Source organism: Muntiacus reevesi, chromosome 7 (assembly GCF_963930625.1).
Source record: "Muntiacus reevesi chromosome 7, mMunRee1.1, whole genome shotgun sequence".
Classification (NCBI taxonomy): domain Eukaryota; kingdom Metazoa; phylum Chordata; class Mammalia; order Artiodactyla; family Cervidae; genus Muntiacus; species Muntiacus reevesi.
The window spans coordinates 26,277,521-26,291,890 of NC_089255.1; the positions used below are offsets into that span (position 1 = coordinate 26,277,521).

The 14,370-nt window shown below is 37.0% G+C and overlaps 1 pseudogene; it reads left to right on the forward strand.

Annotated features, from left to right (window-relative positions):
• The first annotated feature begins 689 nt into the window (after positions 1-689).
• LOC136172575 (olfactory receptor 4S2-like) lies at positions 690-1,627 on the forward strand (annotated as a pseudogene).
• The last annotated feature ends 12,743 nt before the right edge of the window (positions 1,628-14,370 follow it).

Consider the following 14,370-nt stretch of genomic DNA (forward strand, 5'->3'; position numbering starts at 1 on the left):
CCAACTAATGAAAAAAAAAAAAGAGTAGGACTCAAACTCTTCCAATGTTAATTTATAAGCATAGGTTGTTGGTGAGCCAGGGAGTCAATGTATATGTTGTTCTCAGTCACTAAAAATAAATTAATTTTAAATTGCATTGAAACCTCCAACCTAATTTAGAAACTAGAAACTGAATTATTCTCGCTTGATTAAGTAGAATGTTATTCTTTTAAAGTTGATCTGTATATATTATATTAAAAGGTTCATTTAGGAATTTTAGACATCAAATCTAAAATGCTAACTCCTTGCTTATATCTTTTGCCTCAAAAATTAATTTATCCTTTTAATACTTAAAGTGTTTTCTGATTAGAATTTCTGATGTGGGGGTGGGCAGTGTGAGATCAGAGAGAGAGAGAGATGGAGAGAGAAGGACAAGAGGATTATGAAGGAAAACATTTGGGAGAAAGGAACAGTAGGTCTAAGCATAATAGGAAATCAAATGAGAGTCAATAGTGTGGTAAGACAATTAATGATGAAAAAATATCCATAGAGTATACTCAAGAAATATAAATATTTTCCTCTGCTATATTTAACATCACTTAAATGTTTTCATAAAGCTGTTCCTGTTAGGCTTTACCTGCTTACAATGGTTTATAACATTTATTTTTACAGAGAAACAGAGCCAGTTGACCAATTCTGCCCGGATCTCCATGGAAGTAGTCAACAATGTTACCGAGTTTATATTTTTAGGACTTTCCCAAGATCCTGGAACGCAACTGATACTCTTTGCTCTATTCCTCCTCTTCTACACGGTGATCCTGGGGGGAAACCTGCTCATTTTGCTTATGGTTTTTCTGATCCCCGGCTTCACACACCCATGTATTTCTTCCTCAGTAACTTGTCCTTTGTGGACATCGCCTATTCCTCAGCCACAGCACCCAAGATGATTGCAGACTTTGTTTCTGAGGAAAAGATTATTTCCTACTGGGGCTGTGTAACTCAGATGTTTACCTTCCACTTTTTCGGTTGTGCTGAGATTTTTGTTTTGACCGTCATGGCTTTTGACCGTTATGCTGCCATCTGCCAGCCGCTCCGTTACACCAGCGTCATGGGGACCACTGCTTGCACTGTGCTGGCGTCACTGTCCTGGCTGGGAGCCCGGGCTCACTCCTTTGTTCAGACCCTCCCGACCTTTCAGTTACCCTTCTGCAGCTCTCAGATCATTGACCACTACTTTTGCGATGTCCACCCAGTTCTAAAGCTTGCCTGCGCTGACACAGCGCTAGTAAACATGCTGGTGGTTGCCAATAGCGGTCTCATCTCCCTGGGGTGTTTCCTCATTCTTCTGGCCTCCCACACAGTCATTTTATTTAGTCTTCGGAAGCAGTCTGCTGAGGGCCGGCGCAAGGCTCTCTCTACCTGCGGGTCTCACGTCACTGTAGTGACTTTCTTCTTTGTCCCTTGTATCTTTATTTACCTCCGTCCGTCCACCACTTTCCCAATGGATAAGGCTGTGTCTGTGTTCTATACTACCATCACCCCAATGCTAAACCCACTCATCTACACTCTGAGGAATAAAGATGTAAAGAATGCCATGAATCGGGTGTGGAATCACAAAGTCTCCTTGAAGGAAAAGCAGAAGGCATAGTTTGTTAGAATTACAAAGTCAGAATTAGTTGATACCTTCCAAGGCCCTTAACTCCTTAATAATTTTAAGGAATAGTCTCTGACATTCAACTATGTCATATTTCTTTTTTAAAGGGGAATAATTTGAGGCTATTTCATCTTTTTGCCTCTAGGTGAGCTAAACTTAAACCTTTCCATACTGGCTAGGCTTATCCTCACTTATTTCTAGAGTGGAAGAGTAAACACTTCTGCTCTTATCTCATTTAACTACTTTCAGTTCAGTTCAGTTCAGTCACTTAGTCATGTCCGACTCTTTGCAACCCCATGAATCGCAGCACGCCAGGCCTCCCTGTCCATCACCAACTCCCGGAGTTTACTCAAACTCATGCCCATCGAGTCGGTGATGCCATCCGGCCATCTCATCCTCTGTCGTCCCCTTCTCCTCCTGCCTCTACTTTAGATCCCTTCAATTCAAATCCAACACTGTTAAGACATAATTCAATAGTTTAGAATGGAGTGACAAGAAAAAGTTATCTCTGAGGAATTGGGCAATTTCTCCTAAAAAAAGTCCATCTTCCTAGGAACTTCCATCCTTATCCTTCTCTTTCTCCTTCTTCCTTCCCTGCTGTTTTTCCTTTTTTCCTTCCTTCCTGCCTTCTTTTCTCTGACCCTTCTTTGTTTCCCAAAATCAGGCAGTAAACCTCCCATGTGAAGGTAGGACAACCTTACTGCCAGAGATGGGGACTCCGGGTAAGAAACCTGTGTAAACAAACCTTATTACTTTAATTGACTATCCCAAGTCCATACTAAATTTAGATTCTTCGACAGTGAATAGTCAAAAAATCCAGAAAGAAGAAACTGGCAGCCTCATACTTTCTGATTGCAAACTATATACAAAACTATGGTAATCAAAACAATATGATATTGAAACAAAAACAGAAACAGATCAATGGAATAGAACAGAAAGCCCAGAAACAAATCTGTCTATATATGATTAATTGATTTTTGAAAAAGCACCAAGAATATACAATGAAAAAAGAATAGTGTCTTCAGTAAATGGTGCTGGAAAACCTGGATAATCCACATTCAAAGGAATGAAACTGGGCCCCTATTTTATAAAACTTAGAGTTTAGTATTTAAGATCTTGGGTGAAACTATGAATGGTGCACTATATTGTCAGTATTAGGGGTTCTGGAGTCAAGGGGAATTACACTTTTAGTTGAGAAATTGTGATTTATAATGAAAAATATACATTTGGTCTTTGTCTTCACTTCTGACACAGAGCTCCTAAAACCCTTGGAATTTCCTGATAGTGAAAGCTAATGTTTTTGTTATGCTAATGAAATATGATGACATAACATTTAATGACTTGACTTTCGGAAAGCACCCATGGATGGGGCTGATTGCCAGGACGAAGAACCTTGTGATGGAAGGGCTGGAACTTTCATGTCCCACTCCTTGGGCTCGGATAGGGGAGAGGTCTGGAGGCTGACTCAATCAACAATGGTCAATTATTTAATAAATCATGACTATGTAATGAAGCCTCCATAAAAGCCCAAAAGGATTAGGTTCAGAGAGCTTATAGGTTGGTGAACTTGCAGCAGTGCTGTAAGAGGGGCTCTCTGGTGAGGGCATGAAAACTCTGCTCCCTTTCCCCCTATGTATGTCTTCCATCTGGTTGCTCCTAAGTTATAACTTTCACAGAAAACCATAAACCAGTGTCAGTAAAGTCAGTTTTTTTGAGTACTGTGAGTCACTCCAGCAAATCAACTGAAACCAGGGAGGGTGTCATGAGAACCTTTAGTTTATTGCTGGTTGGTCAGAAGCACAAGTTACACTCAATTGACATCTGAGCTGTGTGTGTGTGGGAAGATCAGCCTTGTTAAGACAAAATACTTAACCTGTGGGATAGGCCTTCTCAGGGTAAATAGTGTCTGAACTGAGTTCAATTCTAGGGACACTCAGCTGGTTTTCAGAGCCTTGTGTGTTGAATGTGTAGGGGTAAACCTCCTCCACACACAAATATCAGAATTTGGTGATCAGGACAGCAAAAGAGTAATGCTGTAAGTTGTCACGTTCCTTCCAATTAGATTTTATGTCCTTGAGTAATTAAACTAGGTGTGTGTGCATGCACAGTTGTGTCCAGCTCTTTGCGACCCCACAGACTGTAGCTGGCCACTCTCCTCTGTCCTTGGAATTTTCCAGGCAAGAATACTGGAGTGGGTTGCCATTTCCTACTCCAGGGGATTTTCCTGACCCAGGAATTAAATCCTCAGTCTCCTGCGTCTCCAACTTTGCAGGCAGATTCTTTTACAGCTGAGCTACCAGGGAAGCCTAATAAAATTAGGAGCATAAGCTAAACCTCAGTGTATGTAGGTATGTTATGTCTACTTAAGTTTTAGCCCACCCGAAATGTTTGGAGTTTCTCAACACATTTTTAAAAAATTTTGAGGATCATGTCATCTGCAAACAGTGAGAGTTTCACTTCTTCTTTTCCTATCTGGATTCCTTTTACTTCTTTTTCTGCTCTGATTGCTGTGGCCAAAACTTCCAAAACTATGTTGAATAGTAGTGGTAGGAGTGGGCACCCTTGTCTTGTTCCTGATTTTAGGCGAAATGCTTTCAATTTTTTCACCATTGAGGGTAATGCTTGCTGTGGGTTTGTCATATATAGCTTTTATTATGTTGAAGTATGCTCCTTCTATTCCTGCTTTCTGGAGAGTTTTAATCATAAATGGATGCTGAATTTTGTCAAAGGCTTTTTCTGCATCTATTGAGATAATCATATGGTTTTTATCTTTCAATTTGTTAATGTGGTGTATTACATTGATTGATTTGCAGATATTAAAGAATCCTGGCATTCCTGGGATAAAACCCACTTGGTCATGATGTATGATTTTTTTAATATGTTGTTAGATTCTGTTTGCTAGAATTTTGTTAAGGATTTTTGCATCTATGTTCATCAGTGATATTGGCCTGTAGTTTTCTTTTTTTGTGGCATCTTTGTCTGGTTTGGTATTAGGGTGTTGGTGGCCTCATAGAATGAGTTTGGAAGTTTGCCTTCTGCAATTTTCTGGAAGAGTTTGAGTAAGATAGGTGTTAGCTCTTCTCTAAATCTTTGGTACAATTCAGCTGTGAAGCCATCTGGTCCTGGACTTTTGTTTGCTGGAAGATTTCTGATTACAGTTTCAATATCCTTGCTTGTGATGGGTCTGTTAAGATCTTCTATTTCTTTCTGGTTCAGTCAAATCCACAATGAAGTACCATTACATGCCAGTCAGGGTGGCTGCTATCCAAAAGTCTACAAGCAATAAATGCTGGAGAGGGTGTGGAGAAAAGGGAACTCTCTTACACTGTTGGTGGGAATGCAAACTAGTACAGCCACTATGGAGAACAGTGTGGAGATTTCTGAAAAAACTGGAATTAGAACTGCCATATGACCCAGCAATCTCACTTCTGGGCATACACACCGAGGAAACCAGATCTGAAAGAGATACGTGCACCCCAGTGTTCATCACAGCACTGTTTATAATAGCCAGGACATGGAAGCAACCTAGATGCCCATCAGCAGACGAATGGATAAGGAAGCTGTGGTACATATACACCATAGAATATTACTCAGCCATTAAGAAGAATTCATCTGAATCAGTTCTAATGAGATGGATGAAACTGGAGCCCATTATACAGAGTGAAGTAAGCCAGAAAGATAAAGAACATTACAGCATACTAACACATATATATGGAATTTAGAAAGATGGTAACGATAACCCTATATGCAAAACAGAAAAGAGACACAGATGTACAGAACAGAATTTTGGGTTCTGTGGGAGAAGGCGAAGGTGGGATGTTTTGAGAGAACAGCATCGACACATGTATATTATCTAGGGTGAAACAGATCACCAGTCCAGGTTGGATGCATGAGACAAGTGCTTGGGGCTGGTGCACTGGGAAGACCCAGAAGGATGGGGTGGTGAGGGAGGTGGGAGGGGGGATCAGGATGGGAAATACTTGTAAATCCATGGCTGATTCATGTCAATGTATGGCAAAAACCACTACAATATTGTAAATTAATTAGACTCCAACTAATAAAAATAAATGGAAAAAAAATTTTGTGGTTGTCTTTTGTTTAGTGTTTTAAAGTGCTTCTTTAACTTAATAAAATATAACTCTTTTTAAATTTATGTAGGTATAAGGCATGAAGGGCTTCCCCTGTGGCTCAGCAGCAAAGAATCTGCCTGCAATGCAGGAGCCTCAGATTCCATCCCTGGGTGGGGAAGATCACCTGGAGAAGGGCATGGCAGCCTACTCCATTATTCTTGCCTGGAGAATTCCATGGGCAGAGAAACCTGGTGGGCTACAATCCATAGGGTCCCAGAGTTGGACAAGACTAAGTGACTGAGAGTGGACACATAAGGCACAAAATCTAATTTTACTTTTTCAAAATTGGTCAGCAAGTTGTTTCAACACAACTTTTTAATTTGTCATCTCCAAGTTAATTTGAGGCCAAAATCTATTGTGCTGACTACTGAATTTTATTATTTCTCAGATAGGTTACTGTATTTATTCCTTTAATAGTTCTTTCTACTTTGATGATAATGTCACATGATAGTTTATTTTTGGCACTACAAAATATCTTGGTGTTTTAGTATGTTTCTTTTCAGATTTGAAATTTGGAATAATTCTTTTAGTATCCCCAAAATATGTTCAATATGCTTTGTGCTAAGTTTATATATTAAGAAAAATTATTATTTTTCAGTATTACTTTTGTCTATTCAAGACTATGTTATCTTTTTCTTTTTATTCAAATTATTCATGTATTCCAGCAGAAATTGTCATTTAGTCATATAAATTCTTTGTGCTTTTTAAATTAGGCATACATTTTGTTTATTAATTTTCATGCTGAAGTTGGCTAAAATATTGCAAATTTTAGAGCCTGCAAATATAATTAGAAATGAAAATGGATATCTACTCTCATGTTTGTCAGTCAAACTTTGTATGAATATTTAGCCAAAGCAATAACATAAAAAATACTGTTTGTAAAAGTGGAAATTAAATTATTTGTATAATGATGTAAGCCTAAAGCTTTCTTTTTAATAAAAAAATTGTTTAGAGCATTTTTCTACATGTATTGGCTTTTGTTGAAACTTTCACACTTTTCTTTTCCATTGTTCCTAATTGCTTTTCTATTAATCTCATACTACTTATTTTTATTCTAATTCAATCTCAAACAAGGACTTAAGTACTTAGACTCTATGTCTTGCTTGGATGTCTCTATAATCTTCTTCTCAAAAATATACCTGAAGAACAAATTTTAGCAAGTAGTCCAGTTTCCAGGGACTGACATGATTTAAATTTGTGCACTCCTACTTTGTTATTGATCTGTCTTTCTCTTACCTTAATTGCTGAACTCATTATTAAGCAAATCTGACACAAGAAAGATGAGTCTTCCAGCATGCCTTACTGTTGCAATCCTTCCTCCTTCAACTTCCATTTATGGCACCATACCTGTACAGACTAGATATGATCTACCTCTAACTTTTCCTAGTTTGTCTCTGTAATTACGTTACTGTGATTGTTTTTCCTTCAAAGAACATTTGGAAGGGAAAGAGGATGATGACTCAGGTTTTCTGGTTCAGGACAACTGCCATGAATTCTTCAACTGGTCTCTATTTCATAAAGCAGTGCTAGGGCATGACACATGCTAAAATCTAGGTAGACTTTTAAGACAGTCAGTTTGGCAGTGCTCTCTTGTTAATCAGTGTTTATTGTCACTTTAATTTGGAATACATTATCTATTAGTCTTATTGACACTTTCAATATTTCTTTTGCTTTTTCCTTATCATGGTTACAATTTATGCCTCTTATATGCACCAGACTCTGTGCTGGACTTGTGACATATGGCTTTCCAAATTTACTTCATAACAATTGTATATGTTCTTAGCATCTCTAGCTCCCAGATATGAAAAATTAAGTTCTAAGAGATATTAACTTGTCTAATGAAATGGAGTTAGGAAGTCTTCTAAAAAAAGATAGAAAGAAACAGTTTTTTTCCCTACTATTTTTGTGATCATTAATTTTTGTCAGAATTTATAGGTAACCTGACACTTTTATTATTTGTGTATCTTCATGTACCTTTACTAACAATTTGGAAGAAAGTGAAGTGCTTTTCAATTATTTAAAACAAAGTTTTTGAAAATCTCTGTGTTTAACCTCTCTAAAAATACATGTTTGTTCTGTTTGTCCTTTGAGGCCATTCGGAACAAATTATATTTTGGGTGGGGGTGGGGATAAAAAAAAAAAAAAGAACAAATTATATTTTAAGCCCTCTCTGTGTCTTTTCATCTCCAATTTAAATCTTCAACGGTTTGTGGAAGAATCCCCAGATCAGTGAGGATGTATTTTTTTTTTTAAATTAAAACATAATTCTGTCATCCTCACTATACAAACATCAAGTATGGTTATTGAGGTTGTAACATGAAGTTAATTTGGGGAAAAAAATTTCTGAGAAAGATGAGATAAATGATCAGGCTGATGGAATAAAATTGAGATAGAACTTAATGTTATTTATCACAGAACATTTCTGGGTGAGTGATACAAGTTTTTAAGGATTCATAATTCAACTTATTTAGAGAAATGAGGGCAGTTTCTCTCTTGTTCACCTTGTATACCTGGTGCCTAGTATAGTGGCTGACAAGTAGTATTGGATAGATTAATACTAAACACATATCAAAGACATTGAATAAAGTTAGAAAAGTTATAGAGTTATCACTTAAGACCCTCAGTACAAACATGTTCAAGCAAATTATGCAGTATTAACAATGGACAGGTCCCTGTTTTCCTAATGATCCAGTATCTCTAAGTGATATAGTTCTATAGGATAGTAAAATTAGAAATGAATGTCATACTCTAGAAGGCATATCACACATCACAACATTTTCCACCTATAATCCTTAGATATCCTTACTTGATGTGACAATTCAGAAATTGTGTTTCCATGCTCTTTGGGTGAAATACACATCAACTTTTAAATTATTCCCTCAGGGTTTTGATTCCTAGCTGGCTGGCCCTGGCCTCCTGAGAATCAGTTTTCTTAGTCACAACCTGCAGCGATAGTTAGCTCATTGTTAGATCAGGGAAGGAACCGACACACACCAAAATATAGAAGACAAAACTTTCTGTTGTGGATGGAGAAAGAGGCACCTTCTCCCCCGTCTATAGTTCCTGACTACACCAAGACCGGTGTCTCTGATTGGTAGGTAGAAAAACGGTGCTAGAATAATTACATAAACCACTATATTTTTGAGACACTGGGGTGAATATAATAATGGGGATGATTAAGTAATATACTCAGAGAACAGTGGTAAGAAGCAGAAAGTCTCAAGTAATGAACTATCTTAGGGAAAACATGGTGGTCATATAGACCAGATCTTAAGCATGGACTTGGACAAACAATGTGTTTTGCTTGATCTCCATAGCTAAAGGCTCAGCAGGGGACTGAGAAGACACTTTGGTCATCTCCTACCTACAGGATCAACCATTCTTATTCTCAGAGGAGATTCTTGGAGATGAATTCTTTTGAGTTTCTTAATCTCAAAAGAAGACTCCAGGAAACAAAGCTAGGAATCATGAAGCAGAATCAAGAAACACCAAATGAGTTAATAAACAATTAGATTTGGAAGTATTTGACAATTTTTCTTAATAAGTCATTGATGTATTCACTTAAAATGGATTTAATCATTCATTTATTTATTCAATCAACATTTATTAAAGACCTTAGTGTGCTATGAGTAGTCTAAAGCACTAGAGAGATGTATAAATGAGACATGCTTTATGACCTCAAGAGGATCAGAGTTTCTGTTCTACTCTGGCCAAAATGCAAGTTGAAAATTACAATGCAATGGATAAATTGTTATTGGAGATGTGAAGAGAGTACTGCTATTGGAGCCCAAATTTCTATGGCGCTTGTTAAAAATTATTCATGCAAAGTTCCAGGTGTTTTGGAAAGAAGGCCTTCTGAGAATAGCTGGTAGATTTAATAGTAGTGATGTATTAACAGCCACATAGGACTATAGTCTGGGGAAAACAGGAAGAGATGGCAGCATCTAGAAATCAGATATTCTTGTCCTCCTTCCCAAGCTATTTCCTAGACTTGATCTTAGTCTTCCAGGCCCAAGGATAGTAGCAGAATAGAGAAGTATAAACAAATGTTAAGGATAATACTCTGGGAATCATATATTAGGATGATAGTTTCTCTACTGAACTTGCTATTTTTTGCTAGGGAAATATAACAATGACAGCGACAGCAATAATGAAATAATTTAAGAAAGTGTGAGCTATTTGCCTGACATTTTTCTGAGTTTTGTATGCATTAGCTCATTAATCCCTACAATCATACCTATGAGCAAGATATGATTATTATCTCCATTGCACCATTGGGCGTTTCAGGCAGAGTGAGGTGAGTCCTTCAGGATCCCAGGAGCTACAGGGGCTAGTAAGTGGTCAGCTGTGTTTCAAACCAGGGCATTGATGCTCTGTATCTAAGCCTATTATACAAGAAATGCTCAAGCAGCAAATAATCTTCAAAACACTCATACTGAGATCAGCCCTTCTCTGATTCTAAGGCTTTCTTCTTCCTTAGTTACTGTGGGCAACAGAGTACATAGGAAATCGAGAGAAGCACATCTTGGTATTTTCTGCTACTGGTTTAATTATGAGACTCAGGGAACTTGGCCTCCACATACCCATCTATACCGGGAAAAATTTTCATATACTACCTCTTCACTATCTTATAGAAGAAGATTGTTGAGCTTGATATCTGGGGAATAGGAGAAATCAACTGAAATTTCTTTTATATGTGGATAAAATCAGAAAGATTACATTACTCTCCCTCCAAAGTGCCAACCACAAAAAGTTGTTAATTAACTTTTCTGGGACCTTTACTTTCAATCTACTTTTTTTTTTAATGTAAGTATGTTTTTATTTAAATTTTTTTGGGGGGGGGAAATTTGTATACTTTTTTTCATTTATTTTTATTGATTGGAGGCTAATTAACTTACAATACTGTAGTGGGTTTTGTCATACATTGACATGAATCAGCCATGGAGTTACAGGTATTCCCCATCCCGATCCCCCCTCCCACCTCCCTCTCTACCTGATCCCTCTGGGTCTTCCCAGTGCACCAGGCCCGAGCACTTGTCTCATGCATCCAACCTGGGCTGGTGATCTGTTTCACCCTAGATAATATACATGTTTTGATGCTGTTCTCTCAAAACATCCCACCCTCTCCTTCTCCCACAGAGTCCAAAAGTCTGTTCTGTACATCTGTGTCTCTTTTCTGTTTTGCATATAGGGTTATCATTACCATCTTTCTAAATTTCATATATATGTGTTAGTATACTGTAATGGTCTTTATCTTTCTGGCTTTCAATCTACTTTTATTTTCATAGAATCTTAGGATTATAGAACTAGAAGATTTCTTAAAATTCTAGTGTTAAAATCCATTATGTTGTTAGGAAGAAACTGACGTAGCAGGAGGCTGATGACCTTTCCACCGTCACACAGATTTTGGTGGCTGAGCTCTAATGAGAATCCAAGTCTCAGTTCTTGCTCAGCGCTCTTTACAGCTGCTTTTCAAACTGGAGTGTGTGTCAGTTCAGACCCTACACTTTTGTATAAAAGGCTCTAGGTTATGGCAAAAACCAACACAACATTGTAAAGCAATTTTCCTCCAGTTAAAAACAATTAAATTTAAAAAAAAAGATCCTACACTTTATAAAATGTGATTCTTTGTGAAGAGTTTGGAGAATATTTAAAAAAAATATTGAGCTTGAATGCAGCATTAGAAGAGTCATAAAGATAAAAGCCTTTAAATAATGACTTGATTCCTCATTCCATTGTTATAAAAAATGTATTTTTTGAATGTTGTGCTCTAACACAGATCTTACTCAGGTGGAATACTCTCTAAAAATAAGCATCCTATATCTTTAAAGTTTCTAAATATCTAGTACCTTCCTGCTGTACTTATCTTCATGCCCTCCCCAATCCCTAGCTTCCATTTTTGTGTTTTCTTCGTTCTTCTTGCCCATGGCTCAGTAAAGTGAAAGCTCTGCTCCACAACCTGTACCATATTCCTCTAATCAGAAAATCTGAGAGGCTTTAAAGTAACTTTTTTCTCTATAAAATGGTTTTCAATTAATCATAACTTGAAATTTTATAAATAGTTTTCTTTTCTAAAATTGTTTTGTTTCCTTTAAATGAACATTCCACTGGTGGCAGTGTAAGCCATAAAGATGGGCTATTTTCATCTGCAGAAGAAATACAGGATAATAACTTCCTCTTTCTTTTACAGCTTCCTTCCTTCTCATCAATATAACCTTTCCTTCTCTTTCATTTTCACCCAATTCTCAGTGACAGTCTAATCCTTCTACTCAATGCTATTGAAGTACAATCTGAAAGCATCTCTTTCAGTTGTGAGTTTTTGGTTATCAAGACGCGCTAGGATAGGTGACTTTGACTTTCAGAGATATTACTTTCTTCATTCATAGCCTCATCTAAGCAAAAAGAATGGATAATGGTTGTAGATGATAGCTAATTTCTTTTAAGCTTCTAGTATGAGTGTAACTTGAATCATTTAATCTTTTGTTATTTTAAGATCTATGTGAAAGCCTCCCTAAGTTACTTAAATTGACAAGACAGCGATTTTCCATGTGGCTATAGGGAGCTTGGCTAGGTACATGAATGAACATAGTGTTGTCAGTAACGAGGAGATTCTTCACAGATTATTGTTTTTCCCCAAAGCATACGCTCCCTTGAGGAGAGTTCATAGTTCACCCACTTATAGGGAGGGTGTCTGTACCCCTAGGTATCTCCAAAGTCATCCTCTAGATACTTCATCCTTGCAGAGTCAACACAGGATGGAAATTCACAAGATACTGGTAAAGGAGGAGCAGACTTGTTGCAGATTCTACGGATAAGATTATGCAATATTTTTTTCTGTCTTTGTCTGGCTTGTGTTCCTTAGCATAACATCCTCCAGTTTCATCTTTTTTTTTTTTTTTTTTTTTTTGCAAATGGTAGGATCTCCTTTTTGTACCACTGAACAATATGTGTATAGATGTATATACACAATGATAATCTCTTTATCCATTTAAAAATAGTATGGTAGTTATCAGAGGTAGGAAGGTGGGGGAAATAGGGAGATACTGGTCAAAATGTACAAAGTTGCAGTTACGTAGAATGAATACATAAGTCTAGAGATCCAATGTACAATACGATTATAGTTAATAATGCTATATTGGGATACTGGAAATTTGCTAACATAATAGATTTCAGGTGCTCCCATCATAGGAAAAAATGGTAACTATGTGGAAGTGATTATATATTCAATAGTTTGACAGTAGTTATCATTTCACTGCATATATGTATAGAAAATCATCATGTAGGACACCTTAATGTAGCAAACATTTATCTTTTAAAAAAGCCCCCCCCCCCAACAAAAAAGCAGGCTTGCATCCAGAAGCTTAGGAGGTATAGGTGGGTGAATGCAGAATGAAGTAAAACCCTCTTGAACAATTGCTCTGAGTAAGAACTTCTTGCTTGAAATCATTAACCCTTCTTAAATGGTGGCTTTAGAAAGAAATGTCCTCACTCAATCTCCATGGATCACCCCAAGAATTTCCCCCCAAGAATTCCCCACAAACATAATTCCTTGTTCCGGATTTTATTGGCACAATCCCAAGATTTTTTAGAGTGTGACACACACTTCTAAGCATTTTTGGCAGACAGTCAAATTTTATTAAGAACCTGGAATGTGCTAGATGAATCTCATTTCAGACATAAAAGATATAAAGATACATTTAAAAAAAAGGTTTGTCATTATGGTGCTCACATTCCAGCTGACTTTGGTGGTGTGGCAATAACATACAACTCAACATTAAGCCCTGCCAATTGCCTATCCTAAATATTTTCTAAACAGGCAGTTCATTTCTCTAAATAGCTGTTGAAGATTAAAGATTAAACCACAACGTTTTTCCTGCATGTAATTCCACTTCAGTATACTCACATGGCAATCAGCCATTCTCTAGATTTTACTCTAAAGTGTACTGGAAGCTGCTCAAATCCAATTCCTTAATGAGGATGCAAATGCTTGATCTTTGTCTAGTCTATTTATTCTGTTTGTACTTCAGTCAGTCACAGGTCTTCTAGATCCATAGAAACTCTTCCTTGCCACATCCTTTATATGTGTTGTTCTCTATTCCTAAAATGCTTTTCTCCTGAATTTCAAATTTAATTGAAATGCCACCAGTTCAGATAATCTTCCCTAAAGAAAGCCACCACTACGCATTACCACATGCCACTATCATTTATTTAACCATAATTCCCTTTTTATTTACTTCTTTTATCAATGGTGATATTTACTTTATTTTTAATTATTTATATTTCTTTCATTACTCACTGTTTGTTTACTAATTTATTATCTGTACATATTTCTAAAATGGAAGCTCAATGAGGCAGCAAGTCTCCTTTGTTCACTGTTGTCTTCTCATTTGTTAACAAGTAGTCAATATTCCCTAAATATTTGTTGGGTAGACAAGTGAACACTTTATAGAAATGACAGGGATGTTACACATTTTGAGACAGAACTTTCAATGTCATGTGTGAAGTTTTGCTTTGATATACATTAAATCACAAATCTGGGCTTCTCTGATGGCTTAGGAGGTAAAGAATCCACTTGTAATGCAGGAGACACAGGAGACATGGGTTTGA